Source organism: Rhea pennata, chromosome Z, assembly GCF_028389875.1.
Source record: "Rhea pennata isolate bPtePen1 chromosome Z, bPtePen1.pri, whole genome shotgun sequence".
NCBI classification, from domain to species: Eukaryota; Metazoa; Chordata; class Aves; order Rheiformes; family Rheidae; genus Rhea; species Rhea pennata.
The window spans coordinates 51,488,424-51,514,263 of NC_084702.1; the positions used below are offsets into that span (position 1 = coordinate 51,488,424).

Here is a 25,840-nt window from a genome sequence, read left to right on the forward strand (position 1 = left end):
GATAGGTTAAAAATGTGAAGTGAAGAATAAAAGACAAAATTAATTAGTCATGTTAATGAACCTTTAATTTCACTTTTATTCTTTCAGTCTTCTGAGAGAAAAAAAAGGATCCCTAACACTGCAAGAAATAAACTGTTCATTAACAGATTTTCAGTGTTTTTCTTGCATCTCCTATTACTTATTTACCTGGAAGTGCTATTTCTCCTACCTCTTTAACACAGAGAGATGCAAGGTAAGTATCATTGAAAATACTGGCAACATCTTATTATGGTCCTCTGTTGTGGCAGTACCTTCACAGGGTTTTGGGGAATTTAATTTCTACTCTGGAATTCATTCTTAGCTGTTCAAGCCATTTGTGTACTGTGAGCTGTCTGTCTAAGTTCTCTTGCCCTTTTCTTGCAAGTGGTAGTGTTTAATCTAGTAAAGGTCCGTACTTCTCTCTTAAGACTCACAACTTCTAAGCAGTACATCAGTTTTGCTAGAGCTGCTATGCCTAAAGGATAATTTCACATGCTCTGTAAGTCCCCAGAGTGCCCTGAACTATTTTATGTTCACACACAGTTTTGTTAAAACTTGTGCCCGTGTTGAACTCTGAGATACTGAGTCAACCCAGGAGGATGGCACACTGTGTCTTCACACATGAAACAGAGCAAAGTAGTGAGGACTTCGAGTCCGGGACATGAGTATTTCCTGGTTATGCTGTTTTCCTGTACAGGAACAGATTCTGCCATGCTATTTCTCAGAAAAAAGGGCTGAAAGTGCTTGTAAGTAAAACAAGTTTGCAATATTTCTTCAAGGGTTTATATATATTTGAATGTACTTGAACTCTTCTGCATTTTAAAAAACATAAGAAAGACTTGTCAGCAATTAAGTGTGAAGATAAAAAAGAAACTTTAATTCTCAGATATCATGTGCCATCTAGTTGGCCTTTCTGCATGTCAGAAATCACAGTTTGTGGTACTTAATCCCAGACTTGAACTCACAAATGCGCATTTTAGCATATCACTTTTGAAGGGAGGTAAAAGAATGTCCTATCGTATTTACATGGTCACAAGGGTTTGGTGTCTGGTGGACTTAGTGCCCAGTGACAGGATGAGGGGCAAGGGGTACAAATACAAACACAGGGAATTCTGACAGGGCAGACTATTTAATTCCTTCCACAAATAAAATAAGGATTTACTGTGGTATGAATTTCTAAATATAATTTGAGGAGAAAATAATATGTCACACAGAGCAAGACATGAGAATATATTTCCAACTTTATTTCTTAGTGTTCAGCACCTTTTCCCAAAGTGCTCAGTATCATAAAATCCTAACAGAGGGAAAGGGGTAAGAAAAATTACCCAGGCATAGAGTATAGCTTCCTCCTAAAATGTCCATTTCTTCCAAATGAAAGGTTTTCTTCTGGCCAGTATTGCTTCACTTTATACCATCTGTCACTGAAAAATTTCATTTTCAAAAAAGAAAATAGTAAGGCTTTTATTCAACTCTGGGGCACCTGGATTCATTGTATTAAAGAAAAATACTTCAGTTTCTGTAAACAAAATGACTTTCAAAGACAATGTTTAAATGAAAGATTCAATCTTTTATGGTACATTGAATTTCAAAGATATACAAAGGAAAGAATACTAATTTCAAAAACCCCAAACCTCTGCATGCTATTTGACTCAGCACGTTCAATAAGAATTGCTGAGCAAAGGAAACAAAGGCTGTATCTACTGCAGTAAGTGCTGCAGTGAGATAATTATTTCCTGTACAGAGAATTATTTTATGATATTCAGAAGTAGATTTGCCCCTTCTGGGGGTGGGAACATGTCTGCATGGTTTGCTTCAACATATGGTGATCCTTTTGTGTTATGACCAACACAATTAGAGATTATCAGAAAGAGATTCACAATGACACTTTACAGATATGAGACTTTATGTTCTGGCATACAATTAATTCCTAAACTTTCCAATTATGTTAGTACTCAAAATAAAACATAAATGGCAGAAGAAATGATAAAAATGCTTTAAAAAATGACCTATGAAAGCTGCACTACTTGATCTTCTATTCCTTTTGCATCAGAAATGCCTATAGAAATCAATGGAAATTTGCTATGTTGATGAATACTGGCAATACTGGCTATGACATGCAAACACACAGATATAGTAATTGTTAACTTGTTTTACTGAAATAAAATTACAGAAAAAAATTCATTACTCTTAATTAAACTATTTAAAAGAATTTGTAGTAAAGATAATGCCAGTTTAACATTCTTGTTCTGAAGATCACCTTTCTCTGTATTTGAGGTGTGAATCACACACCGATCAGGAGATTTGATTACAAGAAATGATGATATACCTAATCTAAATTTAGTCTAACTACCCGAGGTAACTACAGTGCTGAAGATAAAGTGGCATGGGTCTACAGATGCTCAAGGAAGAATGTGAAGTCCTGAGACAATTTTTGAAGCTTATGTTTTTATTGCTAGAGTTACTTGAGCTAGCTCAGTTAGTTCTTCCTTGCAAATATGATGTCCTGATGATATACCACACTACTGAGAGAGCCAAAGAGACATCAGAGCCAAGGCAATTGAATTAATTTGGGAATTGAAAGGATCATATATATGTCAGAAAGATCAACTAATATCTCTGTGTGGTTGGCATTAACTTATGTAGCCCTACCAGCTCTGGCTTAGAGATCACTGTGCTATGTTCCACTGTTATGATGACATTAGTACATCTTTCCTATGTACAGAAATGATATGCTAGCTTGCCCCTTTCTCACAGATAATACTAAGTACACATTCAAAATTGAGAAAATGAGAGCAAGGGTGATGAACCATTATTCGTACCATTCTGACAACAGAAGAAGCATTCGGAGAGTGGTTTCCTTAACAGACACTGTAAAAGCTTTTTTCCTGTTTATAGTTTTTACTCTAAATTAGAACTTCAGAGGGAATTTTGAAAAGTAATTTTAGGAAAAAATAATATCAAAACATTTTTGTTTTTCTTACCCAGTTCCCAGGAACTTCTCATAGTGTCCTAATGCTTGGGAAGGACCTTGAAATGTCCCTGCCTCTACAGGGCACTCAGAAGCACTCTGAGAACCTTCTATCCAGTTCGACATGTTCATATCAGCAGTCCCATTCTCCACAGGGCTCTGGTAAGCTGTATCTTCTTTTCTGGCATTACTCCAGATATGCCTAAGAGGCAGAAAATTTATGTGATATCTTTTCCATCTAAACTATAGAGGATAATAAACACTTCTATCAAGGTAAAAACTTCCCTTTCTCACTGCCAAACTCCTTTAAACTGCATTTATGTAAAATAAGGAATATTCACAACAAAAATATTCCAGTAGTACTCATATCTTGGGAATTTGGGCACCATGTTGCCTAGCTGGATGGTTTGCTTAGTTGCTTAGTGTGTGATCTGCAAAATACTGCAGGCACCTCAAGAGCTTTCAGGTCAGACAGAAAGGCACCTAGTATATGTAGTCAGATCCAAGTCCAGCTGGAAGCTGAAAAGCGCTGTTTGGATTGCAACTTTGTACTTATGAATCTAGCATAATATTCATCTCTCCTTGCTTAAGATGTCAGGTATAAGTCTACATCTGAGATAATCGCCTAAATTTCCTTTGTACTCAGAGAAATAGGCATTGCTAAGGTACAATTTCTATAAATCTACAGCAGGCATCTAGATAGGTCAGATGAATAACATCTTAAAAATTCTCTTTAATGACTATAAAGGCTTTCTGGAGCGACCTTCACAAACACAGACATCAACTCTGTAGAGACCAAGGATTAGCTGAGTCAAATGCTCCCTAAACATTTTTAAATCATAATTTAAGCATGCTAGTTCATTTTGCAGTCTGGTTGAAAATCAGAAAAGAGGTAAGAAAAGGTGTAACTTTGTGTGAAAAACTAATTACTGTTTTTTGTTCACTTGAGTTTTGACTATTCCTGAGAATGGAGGCTACAGCCTCTCTGGGTAACCTATTTTAGTGCTTAACTGCTCTGGCTGTGAGTAGTTACTGGCTACTCAGTCTCTATGATTGAACCTCTGAATCTTGTGTAACTGGTTAATGTTACATGATGATGGGAATAACCTGATACATTTTGATCTCTGGGCACTAGGCATTCCTTAAAAATTAACAGAATATGTTGCTGAGAAGTGTTGTTACTTCACGAAGACTAGCCGCAAAAGAGTTATTAGATAATTAATAGAATGCAGGCAGAGAGTAAATTCCTATCCAGTTTAAGATTTGCAGGTAATACTTGACAATGAGCCAGGAAAACTGATAGCATGTTAAAGCACATGATTTGCGACCTTCAGCCTTCTTACCAATTCTGCTACCACAGGAGCTCTGCTGATTGTTGGAGTGGTAAGCAGTGATAATACAGATTCTATTTTAAAATTAAAATGTCTTTTATAATAACTGGACCTCCTCTTTTCATTTGCATTTGCTTTTATCCCTTTTCTGGATTAACAAAAAATGCCCCGTCCATGACTTTAGTCTTTTATGATGGTTCCTTTATCTTTCAGCATAAAAACAAATTGGCTGGTGAATAGGTTTTGTATAAAGCTATCAGTTGTGTGTTATTTTCTTTAGAGCCAAATTAAGTAAAAAATGAATAATTTATTTTTTTTTCTGTCCATAAACTACGTTTTTTACAGTTATGTGTTGTTTTCAAAATAGGGTCCTCTTGATATGCAGGTCTTAAAATTTATCACGCTTGTCATGCTGTTATTTCATTAGTATAATTTAAATTATATTTGTTGAGAGGATAATAGAAGTCACTACAATATACAAAAAAGATGTTGCGTTAAGTCTATATATGCAATTATATGCTGAAATATAAAATTTTATTAAAAGATATTAAATTCTGTTAAACATACAAAGTTTTATGGATTGTGAAATTTTTAATGACACAGTTTAGCAAATCTCCTGTTTATGTCAGTGTTACATATCCAAATGAGCTTTTTCATTGCCTGAACAGTCAGATATAACAGCATAGGCCTAGTACTGATCCCTTTGATGCTGAGCTAAGCCCTTCACACCTGATAAAGTTTGTCCTTTTTGATAAAATTTAAATTGCTTTAAAAGTATGATTCAATGTGTTTCAACACTACTGTTTCCTGTACTACACATGTAAAAAAGCAATCCATAAAATGTTTTCTACCTTATGTCACAGTTACAGCCTAAGATGGCTGTTCAGTATGCCTCAACTTAATTGTTTTCGCATTTTTAAAAAATCACTGACCTTCTGAATACAATATTGATTAATAGTCACAGCTCCCATAAATAAAGCATTTTATAGAATCTTAGTGAAGGGGGTGCAGGAAAAATTAAATGTTATTACATTTGCAGTAGTCGCAGGATGAGATCAATGAGCCTGTGCTAGGAGAAATTAGAAGGCATTCTGGGGACCAGAGGATCAGGTGAAGGGAGCTATAGGGATGTAAAGTGAGTGTACCTCCATGTAGGTATACCTGCTGACATGTAGGTGTACATGTAGGTATAAAGATAGATTATTAGAACTTTGTAGAACTTCAGAATAAGGACTACTAGAAGTGGTCCATTGATCAGTTTTGGAAGATTATGTGAGGCTTTGCAGGCCTGCTGTTGGAGAAAAGAGCTATTTCTGCCTTTGCCCTCTGTCAGCTTACCCAGCTTCTCATACCCAACACATCTCCACTCTGATCTTTAAAGCAGAAAGGTATGTTTCAATATTCCTAAAAACAGTGTTTAGCTTATTGTGCAAGACCGGGTTCTGATGGATTCTGACTCTACCTATTGTAAAATCTGTAAAACTAGATCCAAATGGAAAAAAAGTAAGAGTTTAAATGTGTGGTCCTAGTGCCTGTCTGTCAACAGAATAAAAAGAACAAAAAATGGCATACAAAAGAGCAACAAAAATGAACCTTCTCTGCTTCCTCTACCTTTCCAAAGAGTGAGGAATGGGAAACCCCGTATTTGTTATGTTATGGGAACAGAAGCATAGTAATACTAGAGGATCTCAGTATGATTCAGATTGGAAAAGTAAACCATCTTCTTACTAGAAGTTTCAAATAAAATTATCTTAGAAGAGACCCATACCTAACCTCTTCCTGTCTTTAAAAAGTTTCTCAAAACTTAAGAAGATGGGAGATTTTCAGTATAAGGTACCTAGCTAAGCATAGCTTTTCATGGTGAAAGTAAATGCAAAATTGAGAACACCAGGCAGTCTAAGCAGTGTTGATATAACTATGATGGAGTAGAGTGAGACTTTTTTTTTTTTTTTTTTTTTTTCATTCTGCAGTTTTGGAGTATCTTCTAATTTTAAATAGCTATATCCGTCTCTGAAATTTTCACATGATTTGACTGCTTAGTATGACCTTTTGACAATGTGAACAGTGTATCAAAAAAACTTCAGGGGATTTCACTTCTATTTTTTAAAATTACTTCCATTGCATTAAATTTCTCACGCAACTAAAACACCTGCTGATAGTCTTATGTGTCAAGGCAGTGTCTTTTGAGAGTGAAAAAAATTCATGAAGGGTCAATGAAGGGTCCAGCTTATTCTGCTAGTTCTACACAGCTTTCTACTCTGTTTTATCCACAGTAAGTTTCTTTCCATGGATATCCTTTGCAATGAGGGTTTTTCTACCCTCATTAGAGGATAGAATTATACGTATGTGAGCACAAAGGAAAAGATAGATTCTGTACCCCTAAAACTCAGAAGAAACCTCCATTTCCTTTCCAGGGTTTGAACAATTCCTACCACCGCTCTTGTACTTATTTTTTGAATTCCTCTTTCTGTTTCAGTCTCCCTTAAAAGCTGCCTGGGACATCATACTTCTCCAACACAGAACTTACACAAATTATTTTTTAAGGCCTCTTTTTGTGGGTTTACCTTTATCAGGGTTGACATTTCAGTGTTAGACAACCATGAATTACAACCACAAATTTCTCCGTGTTGTGCAAGTCTGTTTTACTCATGCTCTTTTTTCTCCCATTATGTACTATGGCAATCAATCCCTTTACTTCCAGGTCTGAGCTGAAATGAATCATTCTACAGATGGCCAAAGAAGTAGTCACAAAAATGAACCAGATATGTACGGATGTCCTTGGATCCTGGATTAGGATTATCATCTAAGAAAATGTTAAAGTCGGCCGGTAGGAGTGTTTTTTCTTGTATCTTTTTCCTTCTCGCCAGCCTCTACTAGCCCACATGGCAGCCCTAATTTAACATTAACTTTAAGCATTTCTGGAACAGTTTAAGGCCCATGTTGACAGTGTATTCTTATGATTTAAGATTAAGAACCTCGTGAAATTTCAGCCCCAGTCCTCTATGTAATACCATCAGACAAAATACTGAGCTGATGGCAGGATATGGCATCTCTTATCCTAGGATCATAGTGCCAGGCTAGTACAGCAGTCATTGAGATGCTGCTCTGCGTAGAGTGTGTAGCTGCAGTTAATTTATGTTTTCCATACCTTTCTTCCCCTATAGCACCTAGCTAATATTCCATTATTTTGAGGTGAGTGTGCATGCTACGTGTACCATAAAGGCTGGGACCTCAGATATGGCTGGCATGTGGTTTCATAGGGGTCAGCATGATATAACAAGACCTGCAACAGGACAGAGCTTGTGCAGCCTTGCTGCACATGCAGGTGAGGTTGTAGGATAGCTGGTAGTCTCAAGGGCATCCTACATCCGGACACATTTGGGCTACTTTACATTCCCCTAAGGACATGCAGAATTGACCCTAATAAAATGCTTCTAGCAAGATTGAAAGAGCAAGGGCTGCTCTTGGGAATATCTTAGAAGAGTTGTATAGGCATAGTCCAGATGTGTTAGCTGTTGTCCCAGTCTGCTACAAGTTTATACCTCTGCTTCAATATGTTCTTTTTAGCATTTATAGAAATGGTGGCAGAAATAATACTGTTAAACATTTACCGGGAGAAGAAAATTCAGACTCTTTTTAGAAAAAGTATTCAGCTTAAATACTCTGTAGCTTGGTACTGTATAAGCTATATATGGTTATGTGTATGTATATTTTAAATCCTTTTTGGAATAATGATAGCATTAAGAATTGACCTTTCCTTTTCCTTTCATGTTCTTAATCTGAGAGGTGATTTTTGTCTCTCCCGTGTTTCCTTTTATGCGTAATCAAATGTGTTCTACTGTTTTAATATATTTCTTTTGGAAGATTTTGTTATTCATTTGAATTCCACTTACTGCTATGATTTCCCAGATATGTTAAAAAGATGCCAGATCTTCAAGTGGTGTAGGTTTGCAAAGCTCTATTTCTCTGTGTTTTGTCCAATTCATTTTTTATGTATTTTTCTTTTTTTTAAGTTTAGACATAATTTCTTACTCTCATCAGTTCACTTTTGGAAGTCTTATAAGTAGATTTTAAAATAGTTTACATGTAATCCATTTATAACAGTGAAATTTCTATTCCAGAGGTAAAATATTTTCTATATTTTAAAATATGTTAATAATTAATAAATTAAAATTATGTTAACAAAAATTAGTAGACACTTCAGGTTCTTGCAATACAAAGGGAAATTACATTGCAAAATAATTTCTTCAGTCAAATCTTTACTGATACTAGTCTGGCAAGAGATAACAGTGATATCTTAAAATTAAAAACAATACCTACTAGAGGTAGGTACCTATCTACTCAGGAAATTAGATAAGATATTAAAGAGAAAAAGGTCAGCATGCTAATCTTGATAAGCTTCACAAAAACATAGCTGATTGTGTCCCCATAGCACAGGTTAGTCACAGGCTAGTCGACGTGGACTGGAGTAGAATCTGTACTATTGAATTAAAGAAGTATTTCCTGTGGGAAGCATGATGAGAACAGGAACATACTGAAAAAAAAAAGGAAAAAAAAACTGTGCTAGTAAATTAATTTGCTAGCTGGTTTAGCTGGTTTGTATCCATTGAGAATCTGGCCCTATACAGTAAACCACAGTCAGACAGGATAAATAAAATTGTCACTACTGTAATAATAAATCCTCCAGCTGTTCTGGCTTAGTAAATCTACTTTAGTGCATACAGAATGCTTGAATACATGCTTGAATGTACAGAATGTGCGTTTCGATATTTGGATGTGGTAGCCAAATGAGTCAAGATTGCATTTGAGAACAAAATCACTATTAACCAGCACAGTGGATGTGGTCAAATTTCCATTCTGAGTAATAACCCTTTAACCATATTACAAGAGGTGACACGATTTCTAGCTCATCACTTCGTGACTTTTTCTAACTTTATCTTCGTCTAAAATGTGATTTATTTCAAATATTAACATGTTATTCATTAACAGCTCTTGATTGTGCATTTTCTTCTTCATCAATCTGCCTGTTTTTCTGTACTTTATGCTCCATCTAGCTTTATATTCAGTTGGTAATATCTGCATTATATTCCAACAATCGTATTATAAGCTTTTACCCATTTAAATGGTTCATGTTTTCTTTATGGAAATTAATTCAGTTCATAGCCTCTGTTACTGTCCTGATTGCCCAGGTTCAACTTAGTTCAGTAAAGTCCAGAACCTTAAAAGAAACCTTCATTCAAAGTAACAAAGCAGTTAAATTACAGTTCTGTGAACTACATGACCTGGCCAAACTTAAAACATTGTATTTAACATCTGTCATTGGAAAATACTGATGAAAGGCTGTTGAAAACCACCTCTAGAGGTTGCCACCTCTAGAGGGCTGATGAAATTCCTTCTTAAAAATAATGAAATAGCTTAAAGACATCACCTTTTTCCTGATAGATTCAGTCTTCCTGTCTATTTACTGTAGGCTTTTAATTAATCTTAGTTTTTCTGTATGTTTTTGACATACTTTGGGTCACCTTTAAAAAATCTGAGTAATAGCACACATTTTAAAAAACTTAGCACTGTGGGTCACAGTGGCAGCTCTGAATCACAGAGATCTGCTGAGCACAAAAACCTGTCAAAACTTCTGAAAACAACTTCCTTTTGTGTCTTAGTGAGAGGCAAGCTCCCCTGAAAATCTGCCTGTCTCATAACAAAGTTCTACAAATCTTTTATCATCAACATTTCCAAAACTCTGTTAGCCTCTCTCACTTAATGTTCTACCAAAACCAAACCAAGTACAAAACCTGATGCTGCAGTGGCATAATTTGAGAAGGCTGCCTATTGACTGTGACCTCCTGACTCACTTGTCTAAATCCAGAGAGCAGCGGGACGGCAAGAAATTCCAAGGCAAACAACTAAAAATTATAGCTATATATATAAAATTTAACACAAAAAAACCTGAGAGGATAAGTCCAAATATTTAAATAATTGGTTTTATTATCTTTTTGATTCAAAGTTCAAGATCTTGAAGGCTGTTTGTATTTTAAAGAAAAATTGATGGTGGAGTGGGGCACCTATGATGCAGTGATGTTTATTTACAAATAATATGCTGAATCCTTTTTCTCTGAAGGAAGAAAAATCAAATGACAGGAGATAATCCCCTTGCTCAATGTCCTGAGTCCTTTCCATTCAATAATTATCAAAAAAGCTTTGCCTTCAGGATGACACTTCTTTAGGTATAATCCAGCTTTGTTTTTCTGTGTGTATGTGCCCTTTCTGCAGTGTTTCTTTTTCTTTCTAACATGAAAATGTATTTTATTTCCAAATATACCTTAGCAAAATTTTTGCATATGCATTTCTTTTGTTTCAGGTCCTGACAAGGGCCTTAAATAAAGTTAAGGATTACTATTTTATAACAAAAGAACTCATAGCTTTTTTCCAAGTTTCCTATAAGAGCATTTACAGCTAACATTCCCGCAAGAGCTTTTACATCTACTCATTACAGTGATATTTTGTTCATCCCGCAGCCATTCATAGGCCTATGGTCTGTAACGGAGTTCCAGAAAATTAAAACTGAAATGAATGTATATTTATATTGCTTTTATATTTCCTAAAATCTTTAGTGTTTGTATGTTTTCCTAACAGAATTTACTCCAAATTTCATAAAGAAAAATCCAGAGGACACCGATTAACTTTAAAAACCATGCTTTGTATATGCATTGTACTAGCTTGCATAGAAACGCTTTGCTTAATTGCATGTCATCTAAAGGGAGCACTTCTTGTTCTCATTAGTGTTAAGAAGGAACTCCAGTGAGAAACTGCTGCCTCATATCCATTTCCAATCTTTAGTGTCACTTTTGCATGGATTACCTAGTCTTTTCTTTCTCTTTCTCTTTCTCTCTTTCTCTCTTTCTTCCTCATGGCTGAGTTGTGAGACAGACAGACAATCAAATTATGGGAAAAGGGCTACTATGCCAAATACAACTTGTTCATCTGCATTCTGAGATTGGCTTGCAAAGACAACAAGTTTAAGCACAGATTTGGTCTCCAGAATGCAACTTTGAAGCTGCTTTACTCCTGGCATGCTTCAGAGAATCTGGGAATCCAAAGCTATTTTGATTGCAGTGGCAGATGCTGTCCAGACAGATTCTCCATGGGGAAAGAAAGGCCTCAGAATATTACTTCTTTGCTTGCTGACTTGCTTACCCTCATCTCTTCTGGTGCTGCTGGCTATGAAACAGAATATTTCTGCTCAAATGGCTACAGTGCACAACAGTGTGATGCTGAGTGTAGTGAAGGAGAATTAGAGTTAGTCTAACAAACTCTAGTTTATAGTACACAGCAGTGGTATAGAGAGGTCACAGAGTGAAATAATGATGCTAGGTCTGTGAACAGACTAGTGCACAGCTCGTGTACAAATACATTAGCCTCTTATTGTGGCGATATCAGCAAATCATTTTTGGGGCATTTATGACAATCATCTGAGTAACACTGAAGTGTTCAAACTAAAGTTGCCTTCTCATATCACATATTTTAAGATTGTTGCCTGTAAAAGATTTAATTAGATTCTAGTTTATTTTTCATACCTTGTGTTACCTTATGTCTCAAACAGAAGCAATATCGCACATCTAAAACCATCTGCACACTAGGATTTTCTATTTTCAGCAGCAGTGGTTCGCTGCTGTATCAAGTCTTCAAATGTAGTTATAAATACTAGTCAAGACCTTATTTTCCTTTTATGCTTAAAGTAGTCTTTTAAACTTTCTGTGCTTCTCCTCACACCAGGAACATTGTATTAGATTATCCTGTATCCAAATCCAATCTTTTCTTTGTAAAAGAGACTGAGTAGTGAAAATTACACATAACCTTGGTGAGCGTAAGAAGGGATGAAGTGAGAAGAGAAAAGAAGAAAAAGCTAGAAGGGTGTCTTCTGTCCAGTGTAGGAGGAATTTGAGAAAGTTAACAGTGTTCAGGCTGCAATTTTAATAAATTATTTAGGTATTTGCACTCTCAGGACAGATTTCCTGTTCACAAGACTGGAGTAATATGGCCAAGGATCCAGAAAGAGTGGGACACTGAGAATGGCATCCAAGATATTTGTTGAGATTTACTTGGTATTTGAATGGCTTTTTCAATCTGCTGTAGAGGCTTTGTAGATCAGAATTACTGAACCATCAAGTTGTTATCACTATCACTTACTACTGAAATATAGAAAGAACTATTCCAGCTTATTCTGAAGCTACCTTTCACCTTTTTCCATTTGCTGTGCATCTTTACATGCATCCATGTAAACGCTAGGTAGAAACTTGTCTTTAAATCTTGACTTGTCTGAGGGGATTCCTGACTATTAATGTAATAATTAGAGCTTTTTCTTTCTCTAGTCTATCTTCTGTCTACCTCGTTCTCACAGTCCCTAGGGCAAAACATGTAAACCAGAAAAATACAGCAGCAGAAGAAAAGATAGTACTATCTAATTATTAAACAATCCCATGTGCATAGTAGAGAAGGCATCTCTTTAATGAGATGCATCTAGCAAGCTTATTTGGATTCTCACTCATCACTTTTATCATGTAGCCCAGCAGGAAGCTGAAATGAAAGACATAAAGGGGAGCAGCTATTGTGGGAAAAACTCCTGTAATCACAACAGCTTCAAAAGAGTGTTTTCCAAAGTTAATATATTGCTTTTTAAATAAGAAAGTTAAAAGTAAAATGCCTTAGGAGAAGGGGCAAAGCTGAGTCTTGCTGCCAGCCACATGTACCTGATGTTAGTGACCTGTATTTACATGGACCTTTATTCAAAAAATTTCTAAATGTTTTGTAATTTTTTTCTCATTGTAAGCACTGAACATATGGATATTTCTCTCTATATCTGTTCAAAACAAACTACCAAGATAATCACTGAAATCTAAGTGTAACAATGTACAAAGCAGTGTAGAGAATGCAAAGTTTCTACTAATAGATTATTTATAATAACTTAGCAAATACTCAATGACTAAATCAGATCACTGACTTAATTAGGAATCTAGATACTTGCCTTGGAATATGCAAATTTAAAATTTTGATCCTTGATGTTATAAATTATGTTTAGTAGTGCAACTGTATGTATCGATGTGAGCATCCAGCTGCCAAGAATGCCCAAAAATCATCCAGGTCAAAAAGGCAGAATCCTAAAGCTACTAAAATCAGTGAAACTTATTCAGTGAAATTTATTCATTTCACTTGGTGGCATTAGGATTTCCCTCTGGAGGCTGTTCATTTTACACTGGATCAAATCTGAGTACTAATCAAGACTCAGACTCTAATTAGTCTACATAGTACTCCCAAGTTCTGTGATCACACAGTTTCTGGAATACAGAACAGCTCATTCACCATTCTCTTACATTTCTTTACACTACAGATAAATCTTGTGTGCTCTAGATTATTGTTTTGTTCCTCCATGTCGTGTCAGAATATCTGTAATACAAGTTCACCGCCATGGCCTGTTGCTGGGGATGGGTAGATACAAGTGAAATACTTGGTTTTGTTGAAATGTTATCTACCTTTCACCAGCAATGAAAAGAAGTGAATGAACATGGGATAAATGTTATTAATTTCTTTACTCCTGGATTCCATCTCTACCTGCCTACATTCCCCAACCTGATGGGAAGTACGTGCATTATCTATGTATGACTAGGGTTACACACAAGAAAGTGTTTCTCGAAAGGTATTTTACTGCTTAGATCTCAATCTCACAGAGAGCATTCCTGTGGAACCATAGAAAGGTAAATAGCAAGGTAGCTATTTTCTGGCTTCTTTGGTCTCTCTGACACCTTTACTCTTGGTCAGGAATCAACAAACGGAATATGTCCCCTGCAAATCAGTTAGAACAATCTGTCGGTAATTTGTGGCCTTGAGCTATTGAAGGAAGATCCATATTCACTTTCCTGCAAAAATTTCATCAACTAAGTTACCTACAAGCTAATATATAGATGTTAATAGCTTTTAAGTATTAATGTGCTTTCTTGTATCTCTCTCTTTTCTTCATCACTTGTTTTGGTGTAGCTAAAGAAGAGATGGAAGACTTGTAATACTATACAACAGAAATTGCTGGGTGCATTATCCTGGGAGCCACATCTGGCTTTGAGACACAGTTACTTTTAAAACTTGTATTTAAATTGCTGACAGGAACATTTTAAATTAATTGTTAGCATTCTTGCTGTAGTTGCTGTTATTCTTCCAAACTTAACGGCTTATTATCAAAAGCTTCGTGGCAGACTATATATTTAAAACAATGCAGTGTACTTTATTAAGATGTGAAGAGCAGCCCAAGGAAGTCATTGTACGTGCCCAGAAATGCACACATTTGCTTTTTAAAACTAACAAATTATGCCAGACACTTTGAGTGCTACAGGGAACTTCTGTAATATTTGCATATTCAGAATAGATCTAGGAACCTGAGACTCCAGCGTCCTGCTGTGGGGTAGACCTGTCAGGGGACTGATGGGGAGCAGTGGGTGCTGGGACTGCAGGGCCTGTGACATCCAACATCCAAGCATATCTGAGTTATCATTGTTCTGTGCTCTCATGTCATGAGGCTAAAACCCTTGTCTAGGTAGAGCTGACATGTGGGCTTACAGCAAAAAATGCAGAAATACTGTGAACCTCTGCTGCATATATTTTCTGTAGTAAGGAAGAGTATTAAAGACTTGCTTATTCCACATACACTTATGGACTATCATTAAAGAGGAATTGAGTTATAGCTGTACAGAGCATGATTCTGCTCTCATTTGTAGTGGAATTACATTGACATAATTTGATCCATTTCCATGGAATTACTCATCCCAGTGTGAGAGGAGAGGCATGATCATCCCAGTGTGAGAGGAGAGGCATGACCAGATTTTATAGTGGCTTCAAAAGTTTGTCAGTGCTTAATGGCATCTTTTCCATATGTGCTTGCTTTTTCTAGAAATTAACTACAGCACAAAAGTGGAAATAATCATGTCGGCAAACTGTTAAGATCTTATGGCGTATTTTAAAACTTTATGTACTGATTTATTTTGAGTATAACATGCTTATATTGTTGAATTAAAAATCAACATTGCTCTGGCTATGTGAGATTCTCTGCTCTGAGACAAGGCATATGCCTTAGCTTAAAATATTTCCTGTCTGAATACATTTTAATAAACAAATAAACCACTTCAATGGGTAACCTAAATAAATCAGTAATAAAGAAGTCTCTTCAAAAAGCAACATCTGGTGCTCTGAGAACAGGATATTTTTGTTAATACAGATGCAATACTAATCACTTGTAACCTCATAAATGACCTTGCTGTGACATTGAACAAAGGATAATAGTTTAAAACAGACATTAAGGCTAAACAGCATTCTAGAGTTATCTCTGATATTGCTATAAGAACGCTTATACTAAACACCTGGCATGTAAGTTAGATGTTGTTAGTTTGCAATACTGTTTATCCAGCAAAGCTGGATAGCATCTGGTTTTCAGTCATGTTCTGCTTTTTCATCCTGATTTCCCTCGGAGTTAATGAAGACATTGGGCTTGATGTGTGCATGGGAAGAAGAGAACCTAAGCAACTTTCCCCAGCATCATGAAGTAAGCCAATATCCTGATACCTTTTTCAATTTTGGATCACACACCTGTGTTAGCTATGGTATATGACTGTTATCTCTAACAAGGTTTCCACAAGCATATCTCTCGTAAGCCTCTTCAAATACTCAACACCCGGCAAATTTTACCTATTACAAGTGATTTTACTTATTATAAACGGTGTAAGACATTAAAAGGCAGGTTTACAAGCAGGATGAATGCATTATAATTGCAGATCTTGCACATTTTGCCTATTTCCTTCTTTAGCAGGATGACAGTAATTAGAGATAAAAGATGCATTGGAGATCTGATTCAGTACCCATTCAAAGGAAAAAAAAGTGTCTCCCAATTATTTTAGTACGTTTTAGATGAGAATCATCAAGACCATTTTCTGTCAAAGAAACATTAATATTTCCAGAAAGAGGGAGTACCTGGTATTAGTCTGACACAAAATGTATGTTTTTTTGTTTACATTGCACCATTATGCATAGAAATGTCAACACAGTTCGGATTTTTTCCCTCTACCTGCCATGCACCATGAAGAAAGATGGTGAACATCTCTCTTTAAGCCAGTGCTATAAGGAGCTCTTCATGAAAACCTTCATTTATTAAAAAAACCTTTACAGTCATTACCGAGAAGGACTTGTCATTCACCTGCTAATTGTTCCCCTGCTGTTGTCCATCTCTCACTAGCTACAGTTCTCAGGTTCCTTACTGACTAAATAAGATCATTCTGAGAAAGGACAAGACAAGACAAGACAGGACAGGACAGGACAGGACAGGACAAAGGTCAGTTATATATATCTATATGAGATCTATTAGAAGAAATAAGACTATCCATTCCAGAAGTTTCCAGACAAAACATATTAAATTGCATCTTTATTTGGTTGCCTGAATGTATTTCCACATATTCTTAAAGGCAAGAGCATTTAAAATAGTGATATATGAAAAGTAAGACACGAGAGCTAGGAAACATGGGCATAGACTCTGAAGATGGTTGTCTACACTAGGAATTTTCCTATCCATATTAATGAGTAAAGGGAAAAACATTCTCAGAAGCATCTAAATATATTAAAACATTAAAGTCTCCTTTATCCTGGAGAGTCATTCAATACATAGAAAACATTTACTATTCTCTCTATATATATTCATACTGGAAAGCTATTACTAAACAGCTTATCAGATGTGAGAACTGAACCTAGAAATTCTACGTTTAAGACACAGCCCTTCACTTCAGCTAACCAACTCCCCTCTTCAGCTGAATTTCTAGGCCAGTCACCAAGGGGTGTATACTAGAAGGCAAGGATATAGATTACAGGTGGCTCACCTTTTCCTTAACAGCTGTCTCCATTTAACCACTGTAATTAGCCAGTTTACATTCATGCCCTGTTTGAAAACGGTGCTGAGAAAGAATGATAGCAGTATGATGCTTACAGTGTAACTACTTAAAAAGATAGGAAGTTTGTTTGTTGTTTTTTCAGGTAAGAAAATTTTTTGTTTGTTTGTTTTTTGGGGTGCTGTATAGGTTTTTTTTTTTTTGTTTGTTTGTTTTTTATGCTAGTACTTCTTTTCCTGGTTTGCTTAATTCATTTGCTGGCTATAACTTCTGTCTTGGCTCTTCTTACAAGTTTTGTTCAGCCAGATCATGGGAGAGTTTTCTTTGATGCTCTCTTAAAATTTCAGGGCCTTAATTTGAAAGCACACCGGCAGAGTATTGAGTCTCCTCCCTGTTTTGTCTTGTTGTCTGTAACTTGAATTCTAAACCAGATTTTCAATAGCTCATGAGAGAGAGAGAAAAAAAAAATTAGGGTGCTACTACCTTCTGGGAAGTACTCCTAACTTCTCTTGTGATTTCAAAGTGCTATTCCTTCTTGGAAGCATGTATGTATCAATTACTCTATGAGCTTCTCTTTTAAAAAGGATGTGATGCACATAAGCAGTGCAGGGTGAGATGGAGTAAATTTGTAAGGGCAGAAAACATTAGCTATTAAGGGTAACTTCTCCTCTGCAAAACTTCCAGCTAGATTAGAAGCACTACATTGCAGTTTGGTGACCTTGAGCAATGAAGGCTGAAGCTGGATAGCCTTGTACTGGTTATTAATTGGAAAGTTATGGTTATTAACTGGCTATTAACACTGGGGAAAAACATGGTTTTTAATGGATTCACAGTTTTTCATGAACCTGAGGTATTTTAGCCACATAACTGGGCTAAACTAGCAAGTGGACTCTGACATCCTTCCCAAAACTAACTTGGGAAAGGGGAGGGCTACCTATCTTGAGTTGGTAGTCATTTCTACTCCAAAATAAAACAGGAATCTAAACTGAAATTGACTATTCATCTTGAAACTGATGCAGCTAAGGGTATGGAGTATTTTTACAGTAACTTTCTATAATTTTTTTTCCTGAGAAAAGTGAAAAACTCCTTCTAGGAGAACATCTGGAACACTGGGTTACAGAATCATCCTTGCCCACTTAATGCCCTTCCCCCTCTGCCCCCCCCCAATCTTTCAGATGAGATGAATGGATGGTTACTGGGGGAAGTGCCTTTCCACCTCTAGTTTTGCAAATGGAACCTTTTGTATCTACTAACAAACTCTTCAACATAAAACCGAAAGATTCGTTTGGATTGAAACTTTCATCCAGTTCATCTACTGAGCTGATCACCAAAGTTCTTGTCTTGCTTGTTAAACTCATGTTTCAGTTGAAACTCTAGTTCTTTAAGTGATACAGAGAAAAACTTATCTTTTCTTTTTTTTAATCTGGTTTTAGTCAGTAGATAAACACTAAAAATAAATCTTTGTGTGATTATATCAATTTAAGTGCCTGTTACCTGTGGAATTAATGTTTTCTCATGAAGGTGAGAGTAACCAGCAATTATCTAAGGAATAGAATCTCTTATTCTTTTGCCTCACTTCTATTTGTTTGTGATGTTGCTATCACTGCATTAATTGCAATTAATTGCTTCTATGTGGTCTTCAGGAGCACTTGTTTTTATTGTTACGCTAACTGCTTTGGTATCTTTTGGAAATTTATCTGGATTTAGTGTGAAGGATTTGTAGATACAGCTGAGGAAAATACATGGTGGATGTCTGACCATAGTTTAAATGGTATAAGAGAGGTGAAGAAGCCTCTGTTGTCTCTGTCTTTGCACTTAAAAGGCCTGTCAAACTTCAGCAAAGATGACGGTCTGGTTTTATTGTTATTAACTTTTCTTAAGAGACATGAGGTAACCTTTCAAAAGGGAAGCAGTTTCTTAATAGGGGTTCATCCTGAGTCTACGGAATTGTTCTCAGGTATAAGCTCTTGGTACAAACCTAGCTGACTTTCAGGAACAATCACAAGGCTAAGGTTCCAAACCAGTGAAACATCTAAGTATATGCTAAAGCTGAACATGAAAGTTCTGCACAGTACAAAGAAAGTAAACATGAAAGTAGTACACAGAAACATTCAGATTTGCAACATCTGTCAAGTTTTGTTGTGTAACTTGTACCTGCTGCCTTTCTGAGAATTGGCCTCAGGTATCTTTTTAAATACTGTAGTTGCTTTTTCTGACAGAGTATGTGTTTTTTCATCCTTTTGGGAATTATTGCTAGGATTCTATCAAAAACTAACAGTACAAAAAGTCAATATATGTGCCTTTAATGACAAAGGCTGCATCTGGTTCAGACAAGCATCTTTGTAAAAGGCTTTGGCATACAGCTGTAGCTGGAATAGCAGATGTTTACTTTACAGTCTGTGAAATCTCGTCTGCTATTCTGAGGAAACACTGGCCCAGCTGTAGCACATACAGCTTTGATATTAAGGATTCTGGCACTGTAGTGCCAGACCAACTCAAATGAAGTTTAAAAGCTTTAATTCTCTCTTCAGCCCATTGTGCTATAATAGCTAGCAATTAGAGAATAATTATGCTGCTTTTGAAAGCTCATAGTCGCAATCAAAAAGATAGACAAAGAAATACTTACTTTTATAACATGTAAACTTTTCGCATTATGGGATCTCTGGCTAATGTAACTTGCTTTGGTAGACTCTGTAATTGCTTCAGTATCTTTCACCCATGCCAGGTAGTAAAAGAAGAAAAACAGAAGTTTGTTCAAATAGCTTGCCTAGACTAGAGCTAAAGAGCATGAAGTTGCTAATGAGAGGGCGATTTTGCTGTAGCTTGACAAGATGCTGTACCTCGTTCTGTTTGAGTTGCACAGCACGGGTAGCAATGCTGACTAACTGTTCCTAGATGAGAAACGAAGAGGTGCGGACTAGGCTGTCGCAACTCGGTTTTGAGACCTTTAGAGATGTGCCATTACCACTGAAATCTTCCCTGAAAATCTATGAGGGACTAGTTTCATGTTTCATTGGTAGGAGTCGAAACTAGAAAATTTTATTTGTGTTATCTCCTAGCTAGGAAAACCTGTGACTTCTGTTCTTTATAGATGATTTGGGAGAATATTTGCAAGCTTTTATGGTACTTTAATTATTTCATGGTGTTTGAGGGATATTGGATGAAGAGAAGAGTTTTATCAGCCTCAGGAGAAGTAATTCATATATACATTATGGTATGATATTCCTTCCATGCTCAATCAGTAGCACTCTGTGAATGAATTGCCACTGGGGAAGTCATTGTGGTGTTGCTGATCCAAAGAGGTATATAACACTTTATAACAACTATATAACACTTTCCCAGCAAAGTGTTATCTCAGAATAGCTCTTGAAGTCCTACCTATCCTTTCTTGTAGCTTCAGTTTCTGTGTTTGCTTTAGAATTGAGATACAAACGTAATCTAGCTCACTGAGCTCCTGTCAGAGGATGCTTGTCGTCTTGCCTTTTTTTTTTTTTTTTAATAGGAATCTTGTTTTGTAGTCTAATCACGATGAAATCTTATTTTCCTAGAATGAATTTGGTACTTGCAGGCCTCTGCAAAAATTTTTTAACAGATTTGGCTTAAATTATTTGTTTCTATAGCTTTATTATCTTGTATGATGTGATGGAGAATATAATCAGGTTGTTCCCCAATAAGCTTATTGAATTTACTTAATGAGGAGAAAAGGCAAAGCGGAAGATGTCACTTTTGCCAAAACTCATTATGTGTTCAGGATTCATGAACGTTTTTACAATTGGTGGTTGTATGAATGATGGATAATATGGCCTCATGAATCACAGTGAAGGTACTGGCCTTTGTGTGGCTGGGTATTTTTATTTTTACATGGAATATTGTAATATTTTGAATCTATAATTAATACAAAAATGCAATTCATTTTGCATTAGGTCCTTTTCTCCAAATATATTGACGTTTTTATAATACAAATTTTAAAATGTGAAGGTTTTTATATTCTATTTTTATAGAAATGTGAAGTCAAATTGCTAGCTCAAACATATATAACAAAGATTATTTGGTGTGGAGCCACTGCAGTGCTTGTGTTATAAATTGGTATGTAAAATGCTAACAAATATTCCTTGGGTTCACAGCCTGTAATACTGTATTATATCCTCTGCTAGAATTCCAAGAAGTATGTTTAGAGGGAGATTCTAAATGACTTTTAAAAATTCTTAGTTCTATATTAAAATTATTTTAAAGATTCCACTACGGTTATGTGGACAATGCCAAATTTATCTTCAGATTATCTATCTAATGGTATACTAATGAGAAATATTATACAAATATTAATACAATATTTTTATTATCACAAAGAATAAATTGAGTCTAGAAATACTAGTTTTGTAATTAAAAAGGTAATGTGTTGGTTAACTGTTGAAGGACAGAAATATTTTGAAGAAATCTCTGGTTATGGAGGATGGCTCCCTTGACTTCAAGGGAGAGAAAGAAAGATCTCAGTAGAAACGTTCATCTCTAACTTGCCTCAGAGTTGGACCTTTGCCTGAACTGTCATGTAAAAATGCTCTCACATGAGTGAGAACTATTCCCCCAAAGCTGGAAAACTCCAGCCTCCCATAAACAGCATTTGGACAGCTATCAAAATACTTTATGTTCAAGTATAGCCATGCTATTGTGGTTTTGTTTTTGATAGACTATGCCTTCTTAAATCATCCTGACAAGACAAGAATGAGGGATTGTGCTAGCTGCAAGAGGTCAGAGGAAAGGAGAAATGAAGCAAATTGTACCGAGATGTAGAGTAGTCTTGTCACCTTGGACTTCAGCCAATGGACTGTGGCTCTGTAATTGCCCAAGCCACAGGGCAGGGCAGAGGTGAGTTCTGGTGGGAATCTTTCCTGCTAGTTAGAAGTGCTAGACATTTTTACAAGACACATCAGAAAAGAGAGAGAACCTGCTGGGAAGTTCCGCCAGCTGACACACACCCAGACCCCAGAGAAACATATTGGGGGGGGGGGTACTGAAATAAAAACTTGTTCTTCATACTTGGCTGCAAAATTGAGATTTGCATCATGTTCGTGAATGTGAAGATCTAGAATTAAATCTGTCTTTTTCTATGGTATATGTGGCAAATTCCCTTCCATTGATTTATTTAATCAGCAGATGGCACCTAGCCTGAATCAGATTTTTGCACAACAGCGTTAAGGAAAAAAAATGATCAAATAAAAATTATTGCAAAAAAAAAAATCTATGTTTTTATATAGTATATGCATGCAGAGAGTGCTCTCTGAAATATAGCGCCAGGTACCTAGGGAGCACTGAATGCAAAGGAATTAAAGCAGTTTACACACTCTCACCTTCTTGCTCATCAAACCATCTTGGATTAAAAGTTATTTTTTATTATTTTTAACTACCTTGTAGGTATTTGAGGTAGGTAGAGATTTATGTTCACAGAAAATTGTTTGAAAGACTGACCTATTCTGCATCTCTTTACACTATGCTTTATCTAGAATATTAAAAGCTTTCACTAGCAGAAATATTTTAAATATCAGAAATGTGCATCGTGATTTTTTTTTTCCCAGGGCTCAAAGAGGAGTGGGAAATAAGGTTATAGCCATTAGGTGCCACAGTAATAGAAATTATAAGATCAGGATCATAATGCTAGTTCAGAATGCAATGGCAATTAATTTTGCTCACCTAAGTATTTAGTTGAAATGTCATTTCAGTGTTAGGAAATGTAGGCAGAAAAAGGGATTACCTTGCTCACTCCTTAACTACATTGTCTTTTAATCATATTTTTAAAAAATTGTTAATAGTTTCTAAAATCTTAGTGGAAGGAGATATTCATAACATCAGCTTATTTTCATTAATGTGCATGTATGAACTATAAAGAAATTGTTACCTTTTTGGTATCTTGGTTAGTCTGCTGCTGATAACAAATGTCATACTTTGAACATGCAAATTCGCGTGAGAACAGAAAAATTGACTTTTTGTTTTAAGGTGCAACAAAAATAATATGGCCTTAACTCACCATGGTAGACTATTATCACTGAAACAGCATCAAGTGCAATAGCAGTTCTGCTGAGCACAAATATAGAGCAGAAGTAAAATGCAGCTTACTAACTTTAGTTGTCTGTAGAAGTCAATGCTGTCACAGTAATAAAAATTTGAGAACAGCCGTATCTAACACAGTGCTTGTGCTTCAATTCTGTAGTACTTCCAAAATTGGAGAAAACATGCCACTGCAAACTTTTTTTTTTTAATTTATTGAGAAACTTTAATGGTAAAATGGCTTGCTGTCTTCAAGTTTCATCATGTTTTTGGAATTTCCATCTTTTCTTTAGTCAGGTTAGAGCAGGTAACTTTTGTGAGACTTATGTGAAAGATCAGATAATTTGCTTTTACAGAATAAATTATTATGCTTGCTACATTCTGGTACTCATTATTTGAGTTTTCAGTAGCAGTGAAAGAGTTAAGAGGGAATTTCAACAAAACAAACTTTTGCCAGGCCATATCTCTTCTAGAATTTTATTCTTCCATGGTATCAGTGCACACTCAACTCACACTTTGAAAAGAGCAAATTTTTAATCCTTGGTATAAACCAATGATTAAGGAATTCATTTTAAACCAGATGGAAGCTTGTAATATGGATTGCTGTAACTGAAAGTGGTAATGTGTCCTTCTGGGACTCCTGCCGTCCTAAGTAAGGCTGTGACCTCCTTAGGAAGTTGCTCCAGAAAGATACCTGACTTCATAGGGCACCATTTCTATAAGAATTACTGATTTGACAAGATTTTACCATCTTCAGTTCCCAAAGTCATTCTGACTTTGCCTTCAGGCAAAAAGCAAGATGTTTAGATATATTCCTTTCTTCTTTCTTCTCCAATGAGATTAGACCTTGATCCCAACTTTATGGGATGCTTATCCCTCATTTTGTCTTTCTTATCTATCAGTTACCATAGCTACTGCTATTTAATGGGACAAAAAAAACCCAACTTTGAATTGGGGGTCTCAAACAGAGGGGTTTCTGTGTGGAGTTCACATACAAAGCATGAGATTTATTGCTGTTGGTCAACCTCTTACCTGGAGGTGTTAAAGAGTGATACGGATTTAGGACTGAGCTAAATATTCTGTACCATCTCATTATGAATGACAAGTGGGCTGATAGTTTGGAAATCACTAATTGCTTCTTGCTCCTTTCTTCTAATTGGTTTTTCTTGCTGTACTACGTATCTTCTGGCTCCTCAGTTTTTGATTTATTGAAGCTTAGCCTTAATAGCTAAGATTACTGCTTTTCAACTGCTACAAGACTTTTAAGTAGCACAGACTGGAGCAAATATAGTGTACACAAGGCATTATTCTGCAGCAGAGGAAAGCAGTTAATGAGCTAGAACAATATTTCTTTGTTTCAGCATTTTTCTGAGCCAAACTGTGGTTTGGAAAGACCAACTGGAGCAGGCAACAATTACATCATTTATAATCTTCTCAAATAATGCAAGCTAACACATTGCCATTCTTCCCTTTCACATCACATTATGTACCTATTTTCAAATAGTACAGAGCAATTTTTTTAATCATTATTTTTGATTTTTTTCATGGAAATGTGGAAATGGAAAGATGGTTGGCTTCAATAGTCTAAGCCCTACTCTCTGCTGCACTATTCAGGAGCTCCTTTGTTTTTTTTTTTTTTTTTTTTGTACTGATTTTCTGAGCACTTTTCTGGTTTTTGATATCTGTACCAAAGATACAAAGATACAGGTGGTGTTTTTTTTTTCTTTTTTTAAATGGGAATGGCATTTTGAACAGAAAATTCAGTGCCATAATATGTATAACATCATCTTCCACCAACTTGTGCATGGTTATGCTGCTTATGCATGCTCGCTCTCACTGTGAGTGTGAGGGCTTCAAGAAAACAAAAGGTAAATATAGCATGAGGCATAGATATTGGTAAAATAGTTTTTACCAGTGGAATGCAACATTACTAGCAGATTGGATTTTCTATCCATGCTCAGTGCAATACTTGCTCTCCTAAAAAATTCCACATATATTAGACCTCTCCTTTTTTTGTTTTTTGATTCTTGCTTTACCATTCATCTAGCTTTTCAGATGTTTAGTCTTGACTGAATGAGATACTATACAAACTCAGCATTCATTCATGACTTAATTTTGACTTGGGTAATACTGCAATAGAAGTACATGATGAATAGCATTTATTTGTCCTCAGCTGCAATGCTGTATTACTTTAAAAATGGTATGGCTGTATCAGGTGGGCTATTTTGGAGAGAGGAAGGTGTATTCCTTCTGTGGGAAACAACTGGACATATCTGGAGAAGGGAAGATGTTGGAAGGCTATAATGGCCAAGAAAGGAGTGAGTTTTTGGCAAAGAGAGCCTGCAGCAGGACACATTGCCTGAAAGACCAGGAAAAGGGCAGAGAGCAGACTCTGTAATGACAGAATGGGAGACTTCCTCAGGACCAGAAGGGAATATGTGGAGTTTCTTGTGAATCTGAAAAATCATTCAATTAACTGAAACTAAGTCTTGAAGCAAGGACAATTAAGTTAACTCTTTTAAGAGTGAGGGTGAGGTGGGAAATGCCGTAGAAACCTCTAACTGAACTAAAGG

The 25,840-nt window shown here is 36.0% G+C and overlaps 1 long non-coding RNA gene across 1 annotated transcript in view; it reads left to right on the plus strand.

Annotated features, from left to right (window-relative positions):
* Positions 1-93: 93 nt before the first annotated feature.
* The window catches only part of LOC134153766 (uncharacterized), a 55,176-nt gene continuing 29,429 nt past the window's right edge, over positions 94-25,840 (plus strand). Inside the window, exons 1-3 of the long non-coding RNA XR_009961226.1 lie at positions 94-232; positions 3,004-3,148; positions 7,019-7,144. This is a non-coding gene — a long non-coding RNA (uncharacterized LOC134153766). The remainder of the gene's footprint in view (positions 233-3,003; positions 3,149-7,018; positions 7,145-25,840) is intronic.